Raw genomic sequence first — 11,999 nt, 5'->3', positions numbered from 1 at the left:
ACGATAATCTCACATCATATCGTACCATTAAAATCACACATGCACAATTTTTCTGTCACCGAGATGACTATTTTTAATGAATTAATAACAGTATGTAATTTAATGAACTATATATATATATATGTATTTATTACCATTATACTATATATACGTAGTCCACTAAGTTATATACATGTTGTAATTCATTAAATAAACACACTTGCAAAAATGTTGAATCACCACGAGGGTAGATTCGTAATTCAGTGAGATTTTACTCACCTTAACGACTCGAGCGTAAATCCACAATTCCCGATGATATTTCCTTTCCTCGATTTAGCGATCACCTTGAAAAGATAAGACAAGCATTTAGAATCGTTTCGTAAACCTTTAAATGCCGAAACAGTAATAATCGGTTACTGTTCAGCAATTTTCGGTTTTACGAAATTACTGTTCACTATTCACGGTTACTATACAATACTCAATTAATACGTATTTCTGTACGTATAAGTACTATATACGTATTTCTGTACGTATAAATACTATATACGTATTTCTGTACGTATAAATATTAAATACGTATTTCTGTACGTATAAATAATAATACGTATTTCTGTACGTATAAATATTAATACGTATTTCTGTACGTATAAATATTAATACGTATTTATGTACGTATACGTACGATTTAAATGTAAATACAATCTCAGTTAATAAAATTTACTAATTACCTTTTACAAATTACTTTTTACATTTACCGAAAGTAATTTATAATTACATTTACCGAAGGTAAAATTTAATTACATTTACCGTAGTAAATAAAAATTACATTTACCTTTACCGTACACAGTAAATTACCAAAATACCCTTCTGTCAAAAATGTTCACTCCGCCGCACGTGGCGGCGCGTGTGGCACACGCGCCACCTCCGGTGGCCCGCGCGTGGGGCCCACGCGCCGACACTCCCAACAGCGCGTGTCGCACCACCGCCGTGCCTAACCTCTCCCCCTCCTCCTCCCCTATCTTCCTACGGTCCTAGGCAGCCCCTACGCCACCCCACACCTCCACACGCGCCGCCTCTAGGCGGCGGTAACTCCTCCTCCTCCAAACTCTTCCAAATCGCAACCAAACAACCACAAATCGTACAACAAGCATCACAACAACCTATTCATGCTAAACCTCACCTCAATCGTGCTTTAAAACCACCGGAGATGGCTTGGATAAGGCGGAGGAAAAGTCAACGTCTTGGTGGAGCTCCGGTGTGCGGCGAGAGAGAGGGAGTCGACCTCGGGGTCGCTTGTGCGGGGAGGTGCGACGCCTCCTAGACCGGCGGTGTGGGCCACGTCTCCCTAAGGGGGGAGATCGGTGGTGAGGCCGATGGTGAGGAAGAGAGAGCTCGGGGGAAAAGAAGGAAAAGAGAGAGAGAAGAAGAGAGGGAGAAAGAGAGAACCGAGAGAGTGAAGAGAGAATGAGAGAAAAGAGAGAGAAAAGAGAGAAAAGAGAGAAAAGAGAGAGAAAAGAGAGAAAAGAAAGAGAAAAGAAAGAGAAAAGAGAGAAAAGAAAGAGAAAAGAAGGAAAAGAAAGAGAAAAGAAAGAGAAAAGAGAGAAAAGAAAGAGAAAAGAAAGAGAGAAGAAAGAGAGAAGAAAGAGAGGGGCGGCGGAAGAGAGAGGGGAGAGAGAAGAGGGTTTTCTGAAAATAGAAACCCTATTTCACAAAATGTCCTTTATACCCCCCTTAAAATCGGAAACTATCTTCCGTCAATAATAACTTTTACACACAACGTCCGATTCGAACGCGTCACATATCCACGAACTCGTATCGACGAGCTCTACAACTTTCGTGAAGAAAGTTTTCGCAACCGAGCGACGGAATAAAAGTCGATAAATAAGTTGTGAAAATGTAACGTTTTTACTAAATAAACGTTCTGAAACGTTTCTGTTCGAGTTTCGAATTTTTGTAAGCGATCCAAATTCCATTTTTATTGAATTCCACAACTTAATAGAAATTAAACAATCTAAAAATCGTTCCGAAAAATCGGGTTATTACATTCTACCCCCCTTAAAGGAATTTCGTCCCGAAATTCAATCTCACTCAACAAATAACAGTGGATATCTGGTCATCATGTCTGACTCTAGTTCCCATGATGCATCACCCTCGTCGTGGTGACTCCACAATACCTTGACTAGCTCCACATCTTTCCTCCGAAGCTTCTTTGTGGACCTATCCAGGATACGAACCGGCTCGACCACAAAGGTGGCTTTTTCTTTCACCTCAATGGTGTTATGATCGATCACATATGCGACACATCAGGATCATACTTCCTCAACATGGAAATGTAGAAAACATTGTAAACGCCCGACATGCTAGTAAGCAAGGCTAGTTTTCCCACCTTCTCGAGAATCTCAAAGGCCCGACATACCTCCGCCAACTTTTCTTTCTTGCCGAATCTCACTACACCTCTCATAGGTGCAACTTTCAAGAGCACATGATCACCGATCTCAAATTCCACATGTCTCCTCTTCAAGTCTGCATAGCTCTTCTGTCTACTCTAAGCGGTCCGGATTCTATCTCGAATAATCGAGATCTTCTCCGTGGTTTCCTGAACCACCTCTGGGCCCATCAGTGCCTCATCACCAACTTCGGCCCATCAGATCGGAGATCGACATGGCCTACCATAAAGTGCCTCATAGGGTACCATGCCGATGCTGGAATGGTAACTGTCGTGCATGATACCCACCCAAGTACCCTATTTGTATCGGCAACACGATAAGGAAATCTTAACTCATCGAGTTCACCACCAGCACCACAGAATCACCACCTTGGACTAAGAATTACTCTCAAACAGTTCACCAGAGAATTGACTAATATACGCAAAAAGGTTGTAGAAAATTCTACCACCACCACAAGAGAGAGATGCATCACGCATCCTACCCCTCTCATCAAAACTTACCGTCGAAAATTAATTTCAGCTTCTTGCTTTCCTGAGTGGTGTGCCACAATTTACAAGTCAGACCAAAATGGTATTTATCCCACAACGGTGGAACATGAAAATTAAGCGAATTTACAGCGCAAAATCCTACAAGACCGCGACCGCGATATACTTTACCCCCTAGTTCATACATGCCTCAAATTCATGACATACGATCCCACACAAACGCCCCAGTGGCATTATCTAACATATTGATTTCCCCCACCGTCGTAGTACTAATAAGTTCTGCAATTGATTCAACAACAGAAGCTGGTTATTGGTTCTATTGTCTCCTCAAAATCAACCCAAAAATGGTTGCTACACCACCACTCTAAACAGTTGTTTCTTTACTTTCATTAAGAACTCTCATGGCCAACGCATTCGGCCAAAATAACTTCTCTGCAAGCAGTGATATAATTGATTACTCTTTATTGTAAAATTTATCCCTTGTTGAACACTTCAGTCAACTTCTCCCTATCCAACAATAAACAATCTGATGTATAGAGGAAAAGAACCTCTAAGTCTCCAACATTAACGCCACTTGCACTTGAAAAGAAAATTTAGTCCCCAACCATTTCTTTACCAGTTAGAAGGTACTTGTCACGACCAAATCGTTAAAACATCATTAAGCTAAGGTCATCTCATACCTTACCTTCGATAGAGTCACTTCACCGCCATTGCGTCTCATTTGGACCTGTGGCATTGTGAAGTTCCAATCCCCAACACCAAAATATTTAAATCCTGAAAGATCAGCATTCTCAATTAAATGCTCATCTAGCAAAATAATTAATTCGTGACGTCAAAATGAAATCTCTTTAACACATTAGATTTCTTGCTCAGCCAAGAACAATGTGTAACTTCAATTGTCAAAGTCCGAAACAAAACGAGTTAGAACGTAACAACGACGTAATGTGAATCTCAGTTTAATAATTGTATCACCACCTTAAGGACGTATCACACACATCATCAATCCTAGGTAAATGATACATAGTCTTGATGGTCACCCTAATCATTCCCCTTTACTTCACACTCAACCGCATGAGACTTCTTTCTTATTCACGAATAACACCGGCACCACTCAAGCTGAGACACTAGGTTTGATGAACCCTAGGTCTAATATGTCATCTATCTGCTCTTTCAATTCTTTAAACTCGTTCTTTCCCAATCCCATAAGGCGCCTTTGTTACAGATGCTATACCAAGCACATCATCAATAAAGAATTCAACAACTCTCGAAGAAGGTAACTCGGTATCTCCTGAAACACCTCACTATACTCGAATAGTAGAACAATGTTTGTGATAGCTGCTTCTAGATCCACAAACTCCACATTTGCCAAGATTCTAGCTATCATGGCATTATCCGACACGAGGCACAGATACGAAACTCTGGTATCCTGGGTCTATGAAAGAACTCATCACGTCAACACAATCAATCACCGCGTACTGCGGCCTCAACCAATCAATTCCTCAGATCACATCATAGTGTGGTCCGGAATCACTATCAAATATGCAGAGTACTCTCTACTTCCAATCACAGTAGGACAAGCCGTTCATTGTCTCCAATTTCGAGGAACACTCCAAAAGCGAAGTGACACATAAAGAGTTTCCCATAGGCGTAGGAATCAATCCTAACCCCTCCAACTATCAATAAATGAATGTGGCTATCATCCTCTTCTCTAACTCAGAGTACTCAATCATCACCAAGTAAGTCCCAATACTCCGATCCAATGGTCCGCTACCATATGATCCAAGCGTCATGAAATGACAGCACTAGCAGCTCACTCATGTCTGTGATCAACCTCAACACACGACTATCGTCTCTAATGATAGCAACAAGATCAACTTGTCTTTCCAGTGGAGCAGCCTCCTAATAAAGGTTCTGTACATTGCGGACTCGGCCTGCAGCCCTAACTCGGCCTCGACCTCTCGTCCGTCCTCGGCCCTGTCCACGGCCATTTTCCAAATTCATCACCATTCAACAATTAACACTCAGTCATACATGTGAAGTCTCGAATTCGACAAAATAGATCCAACCAATATCAATCATGAAGTTTCAGAAGAAGGTGAATCATCGGAGTATCGTCACAATACTCTCTACAGGACCAAACCATAAGGTATGGCTCCTAACACTCTCGCGTACCCGACAACATATCAATACCGAGGAGCATGTGATGGGGGCCCGCCTGCAGTCGGATCATCGCTCCCGGATGATATTGATAATCGCCAAATACGCACTTAGGCTCTGATACCAACTGTAACGACCCTAAAATTTCGAGCTTCAAAACTCAAAATCTTAGAATCGTTAAACACAAAAATAATCTCAATGAAATCGAAATCATTTTAATGTCGCAGCGGATCACATCTGAGTTTAAAATATAACTCAGTCAAGCCGATTATTACAAACCCAAATGATAATTCAACATATAACAAATGGAATTGTATAATCCTCACAACAACCTCACAAATAAAATCACACCAAATCTCACACACAATCCACGCTGGAACCTCACCACGACTGGATGCGATCGACTTCGAGTTTTCGGAGTCGTCACTCAATCACCACTACTCAGCACCTGCGGAAGTATCCCCTACACCATTGAAATTGGTGCACCGGGATTGCAACACAAACCCGGTAAGCTTTACAGCTCGTATGAGTAAAATATTAAAATAACTCTCGTCTCATAAAAGACACAACTCCACATCAACACAGCATAATGAAAATCATGAGAAAACGAGCAACCCATCTGGTTACTCAAATACTTTCACAAAATGGTAACTAATGAGCGCTGGTACACATCCGTTACCCCTCACTTAGTATACCGCTGATGTTGGGTAACCACCCGCCACCCAACATCCAAACAAGCTGAGTACCCATGATCAGATAACCACCCGTTACCTCATGCAGTACTATGGCAGACAGACTAGAGCTCTAACTGTATCGTAACTTTCGCCCGGCCAAAGGCTAGGTTCCGACTTGCCTCACATGTACAATAATCTCACATCATATTGTACCACACATCACGTCCGAAGACAAATCACAATATTTCACATTTTCCGTGATAAAATCACATGTACAATAATCTCACATCATATTGTACCACACATCACGTCCGAAGACAAATCACAATATTTCACATTTTTCGTGATAAAATCATGTACAATAATCACTCATCATATTGTACGTTTTAAAACTTTCACGATATATCCACAATAAAAATCATAACAGTATATTATATAGCAAACTATATATATTCGTACTTATTTACCATTTATACAATATATACATAGTCCACTATATCCTATACATGTCATATTTCATAAACACCTGAAAATTACGTACGATAATCTCACATCATATCGTACCATTAAAATCACACATGCACAATTTTTCTGTCACCGAGATGACTATTTTTAATGAATTAATAACAGTATGTAATTTAATGAACTATATATATATATATGTATTTATTACCATTATACTATATATACGTAGTCCACTAAGTTATATACATGTTGTAATTCATTAAATAAACACACTTGCAAAAATGTTGAATCACCACGAGGGTAGATTCGTAATTCAGTGAGATTTTACTCACCTTAACGACTCGAGCGTAAATCCACAATTCCCGATGATATTTCCTTTCCTCGATTTAGCGATCACCTTGAAAAGATAAGACAAGCATTTAGAATCGTTTCGTAAACCTTTAAATGCCGAAACAGTAATAATCGGTTACTGTTCAGCAATTTTCGGTTTTACGAAATTACTGTTCACTATTCACGGTTACTATACAATACTCAATTAATACGTATTTCTGTACGTATAAGTACTATATACGTATTTCTGTACGTATAAATACTATATACGTATTTCTGTACGTATAAATATTAAATACGTATTTCTGTACGTATAAATAATAATACGTATTTCTGTACGTATAAATATTAATACGTATTTCTGTACGTATAAATATTAATACGTATTTATGTACGTATACGTACGATTTAAATGTAAATACAATCTCAGTAAATAAAATTTACTAATTACCTTTTACAAATTACTTTTTACATTTACCGAAAGTAATTTATAATTACATTTACCGAAGGTAAAATTTAATTACATTTACCGTAGTAAATAAAAATTACATTTTACCTTTACCGTACACAGTAAATTACCAAAATACCCTTCTGTCAAAAATGTTCACTCCGCCGCACGTGGCGGCGCGTGTGGCACACGCGCCACCTCCGGTGGCCCGCGCGTGGGGCCCACGCGCCGACACTCCCAACAGCGCGTGTCGCACCACCGCCGTGCCTAACCTCTCCCCCTCCTCCTCCCCTATCTTCCTACGGTCCTAGGCAGCCCCTACGCCACCCCACACCTCCACACGCGCCGCCTCTAGGCGGCGGTAACTCCTCCTCCTCCAAACTCTTCCAAATCGCAACCAAACAACCACAAATCGTACAACAAGCATCACAACAACCTATTCATGCTAAACCTCACCTCAATCGTGCTTTAAAACCACCGGAGATGGCTTGGATAAGGCGGAGGAAAAGTCAACGTCTTGGTGGAGCTCCGGTGTGCGGCGAGAGAGAGGGAGTCGACCTCGGGGTCGCTTGTGCGGGGAGGTGCGACGCCTCCTAGACCGGCGGTGTGGGCCACGTCTCCCTAAGGGGGGAGATCGGTGGTGAGGCCGATGGTGAGGAAGAGAGAGCTCGGGGGAAAAGAAGGAAAAGAGAGAGAGAAGAAGAGAGGGAGAAAGAGAGAACCGAGAGAGTGAAGAGAGAATGAGAGAAAAGAGAGAGAAAAGAGAGAAAAGAGAGAAAAGAGAGAGAAAAGAGAGAAAAGAAAGAGAAAAGAAAGAGAAAAGAGAGAAAAGAAAGAGAAAAGAAGGAAAAGAAAGAGAAAAGAAAGAGAAAAGAGAGAAAAGAAAGAGAAAAGAAAGAGAGAAGAAAGAGAGAAGAAAGAGAGGGGCGGCGGAAGAGAGAGGGGAGAGAGAAGAGGGTTTTCTGAAAATAGAAACCCTATTTCACAAAATGTCCTTTATACCCCCCTTAAAATCGGAAACTATCTTCCGTTAATAATAACTTTTACACACAACGTCCGATTCGAACGCGTCACATATCCACGAACTCGTATCGACGAGCTCTACAACTTTCGTGAAGAAAGTTTTCGCAACCGAGCGACGGAATAAAAGTCGATAAATAAGTTGTGAAAATGTAACGTTTTTACTAAATAAACGTTCTGAAACGTTTCTGTTCGAGTTTCGAATTTTTGTAAGCGATCCAAATTCCATTTTTATTGAATTCCACAACTTAATAGAAATTAAACAATCTAAAAATCGTTCCGAAAAATCGGGTTATTACAATTTGTCCAAACAGTTGCTGAAAGTAAATATCGTGCTCGATCAGATGATATTATTCACAGTTAGTAACATAATTTGTTAATGTCATTGTCGACACTAGAGCACTCACAAATGTTATTAACGGTCGGTAACATTTTCTCTAGTGTGATGCGTAGATATAATATCGTATTTCAGATCAGCATATACTCTAAATTCTATACCAACGTATAACCATGCATGCCAGTAAGAAGAAAAATAATACATACTCTTCCGTATTTCTGAAATACCCATGCTGGGTTTGTGCTATACATTAATTAGCTAGCTCGATTAGTAACATTTGGGAATCCATTAGCACTTTAACAGTGGAAATTATCCCACCGAACTCCCCAGTTTAGAGGGTACATACGTATGTTCATGAATACAATATTGAAGCTGACAGACAGATCCACGGGGAGATTGTTAACCAAGATTAGCTGGTGCAACATCAAGCTCAATCTCTTTAGTTTCGATCTTACGATTATTGCGTCAACGCGAGGACATATATATCAGCTAAAGTTAATTGATTGAGAACTACCCAGTACTTCTTGACAGCGACCCTTAATTTGCTTAATTTCTTACCGCTAACAAGTTTAACGGCTGAGAAAGGTGCATGTCAGTACTTCAAAAGTAAAACCCTAGCTAACTTCTGTCCTCAATTCAAAACTCTGATCATTCAACATTATTAATGCTCAATAGTTATTGATCGATCATAATATTAGAACTAAAGTATAGTCAATTGCGTACGCGATCATACATATGGTATTAGAGGACTATTATAGCTGGCTATTTGATATATACATATCAACAGCCGATTGAATTTAGACACTTTACATGTATGAATTTAATTACGAAAGGGATATTGATTAGTTTCAATTACAGTACCCTTAATTTCGAACCTGCATTAGCAACAAATCAATATGGCACTTTCAAATCCCTTGATATCCCTGATACGAATTACTCAACGAAATTAATTACAAGAAACGCAACTTAATAATTCCTTCCAATTTTATTGAAGAGGACTGAAATTTGGTGAAGTTTCAAACTATAGATTGTTGCACCAACACTGCTGATAGGGACAAGCCCTGGTCCTGATCGAGTCCTGACAATGATCGATTTACATAATTATGTAATTCGACGACATGCAAATATATGATAGCGTATCCAGCCCTTTTCCCTTTTCTCATGGACTTGTGGTAGTTGGCGTGCTGCTAACTGAGGCTGGAAATATATGCACTTTATGTAGAGTATCATGTGCGTATATGATTAAGAGTACAAAATATATATAGACTAATACAGAGATGTACTTGAAAATAATTGGCAAAGCTATATATTGATGCAGTGCAGATCAATCTCTACCCTTGTGGTAACAACTCATATAAATACGTGTGCCTTCGTGGTAACGAACCCAAAATTTCAAGTTTGAAACTCAAATTTCAAAGTCGTTAAACACTAAATAATTCCAATAAAATCGAAATCATTTAAATGCACACATCGGATCATTACTGAGTTCATGATACAACTCAGACAAACCAATTATTACAACCCAAATTTATAATCCATATTGCATAAAAATGGAAATATAATAATCCTCACAAGTTCTCACAAAACCATAAATAAATCCTCACAAGTTCTCACACAAATCCACAATAGATCCTCACCACAAGCAAGATAATGAACGACTTCAAGTCCCCAGAGATGTCCTTCGATTCCCACTAATTGACACCTACAGTAGTATCCCCTACACCATCGAATTGGTGCACCGGGATTGTAAACACAAACCCGGTAAGCTTTACAGCTCGTATGAGTAAAATAAAACAAATATAACTCGCATAACAATATATATGTCAATCCACAATTAAAAAATATAAATGCACTCATGAGTCAATGGACGGCCCATCTGGTTGTCCCGAAAATATGAAAATGAAAATACTCATGAGAAATTGGGTAACCCCTTTGTTTGCCCAAATGCATTTATAATACGAGTACTAATGAGCGTTGGTACGTCTCTGTTACCCCTCATTTAGTACACCGCCGACGTTGGGTAACCTCCTCGCTACCCAACGCCCGGCATAGGGCAACCTCCTCGCTACCCTACGCCCGACATAGGACAACCTCCTCGCTACCCTATGTCCAACATCGGGCAACCTCCTCGCTACCCGATGTCCGGCAGATAGACTAGAGCTCTAACTGTATCGTAACTTTCGCCCGGCCAAAGGCTAGGTTCCAACTTGCCAAACACGTACAATAATCTCACATCATATTGTACCAAAAATCACATGCTCGATAAAATCTTGTCATCATAATGACATCATCACAATAAAATCATAACATTATATTATATAGCAAACTATATATATATATATTTATTTACCATTTATACGATACATATATATAATCCACTATATCATATACATGTCATAATTTATAAACACGTCCGAAAATAAAACGTTTAACAAACTCCATATTAAAATCACATGCTCGTCATCGAAATGACCCATTTCAAATGAATTCATAACAGTATATATTATAGCAAACCATATATATATGTACTTATTACCATTTATACAATACATATATAATCCACTATATTGTATACATGTCGTATTTCAATATTTAAAACTCTTCCAAAAATCTTGGAATCACCGCAATGGTAGATTCGTAAATATGTGAGATTTTACTCACCTTATCGACTCGAGCGTAATTCCACAATTTTCGAAGATAATTCATTTCCTTGCTTTATCGATCACCTTGAAAAGATAAGAAAAGAATTTAGAAACGTTTCGTAAACCTTTAAATGCCGAAACAGTAATAATCTGTTACTGTTCAGCAATTTTCGGTTTTACAAATTTACTATTCACAGTTACTGTTCACGGTTTACTATTTATGTATTACTGTACAATACACATCCAATACGTATCTCTGTACGAGTACATACTGTTTACGTATTTATGTACGTATAGATACTATTCAAATGTACGTACTGTCTTAGTAAATAATAATTACCGAATTACCCTTCCAAAATTACTTTTTACCTTTACTAAAAGTAATTTAAATTTCTAATTACCGTACGTAAATAAAATTTACATTTACCGTACGTAAATAAAATTTACATTTACATTAACCGTACGTAAATAAATTACAAAATTACCATTCCGGAAACACTGTTCACGCCACCGCACGTGGCGGCGCGTGGCGCTCAGGCGCCACTCACTGTGGCAGCGCGTGGGGCCCATGCGCCGACACCAACCAAGGCGCGTATGACGCCACCGCCACCCCAAAACCATCCTCCTTTCTGCCCTCTTCCTCCCCGCGGCCTCACGCCGCCCTTAGACCCCTTCACGCTCCCACACGCGCCGCCTAAGGCGGCGGTGTTCATAATCCTCTGATCAGCACAAATCCAAACCAAATCCTCCAAAAATCATCAACAATCCATCACAACAATCACACAAGGTTAATCCTTACCTCAATCAACGTTTTGGACCGTCGGTTTCATCGGAGAAGTTCCCAAAATCGACGTGAGGGTTCGGTTTCGAGGGGAGAGGATCGCTGGCGTCGCTGCTCGAGGTGAGTCTCCCCGTGGGTTGATTCGTGTCGTGGAGGAGGAGGGCGAGCTCGTGGTGGTGGTGCCGAGCTCCTGCGATGCTGGACACTTTGAAATCAACGAACCCGATGTCGAGT

Source organism: Argentina anserina, chromosome 3 (genome assembly GCF_933775445.1).
Source record: "Argentina anserina chromosome 3, drPotAnse1.1, whole genome shotgun sequence".
Taxonomy (NCBI): Eukaryota; Viridiplantae; Streptophyta; class Magnoliopsida; order Rosales; family Rosaceae; genus Argentina; species Argentina anserina.
The sequence above is the reverse complement of the archived record's forward strand: the minus strand, read 5'-3'. Positions refer to the sequence as shown.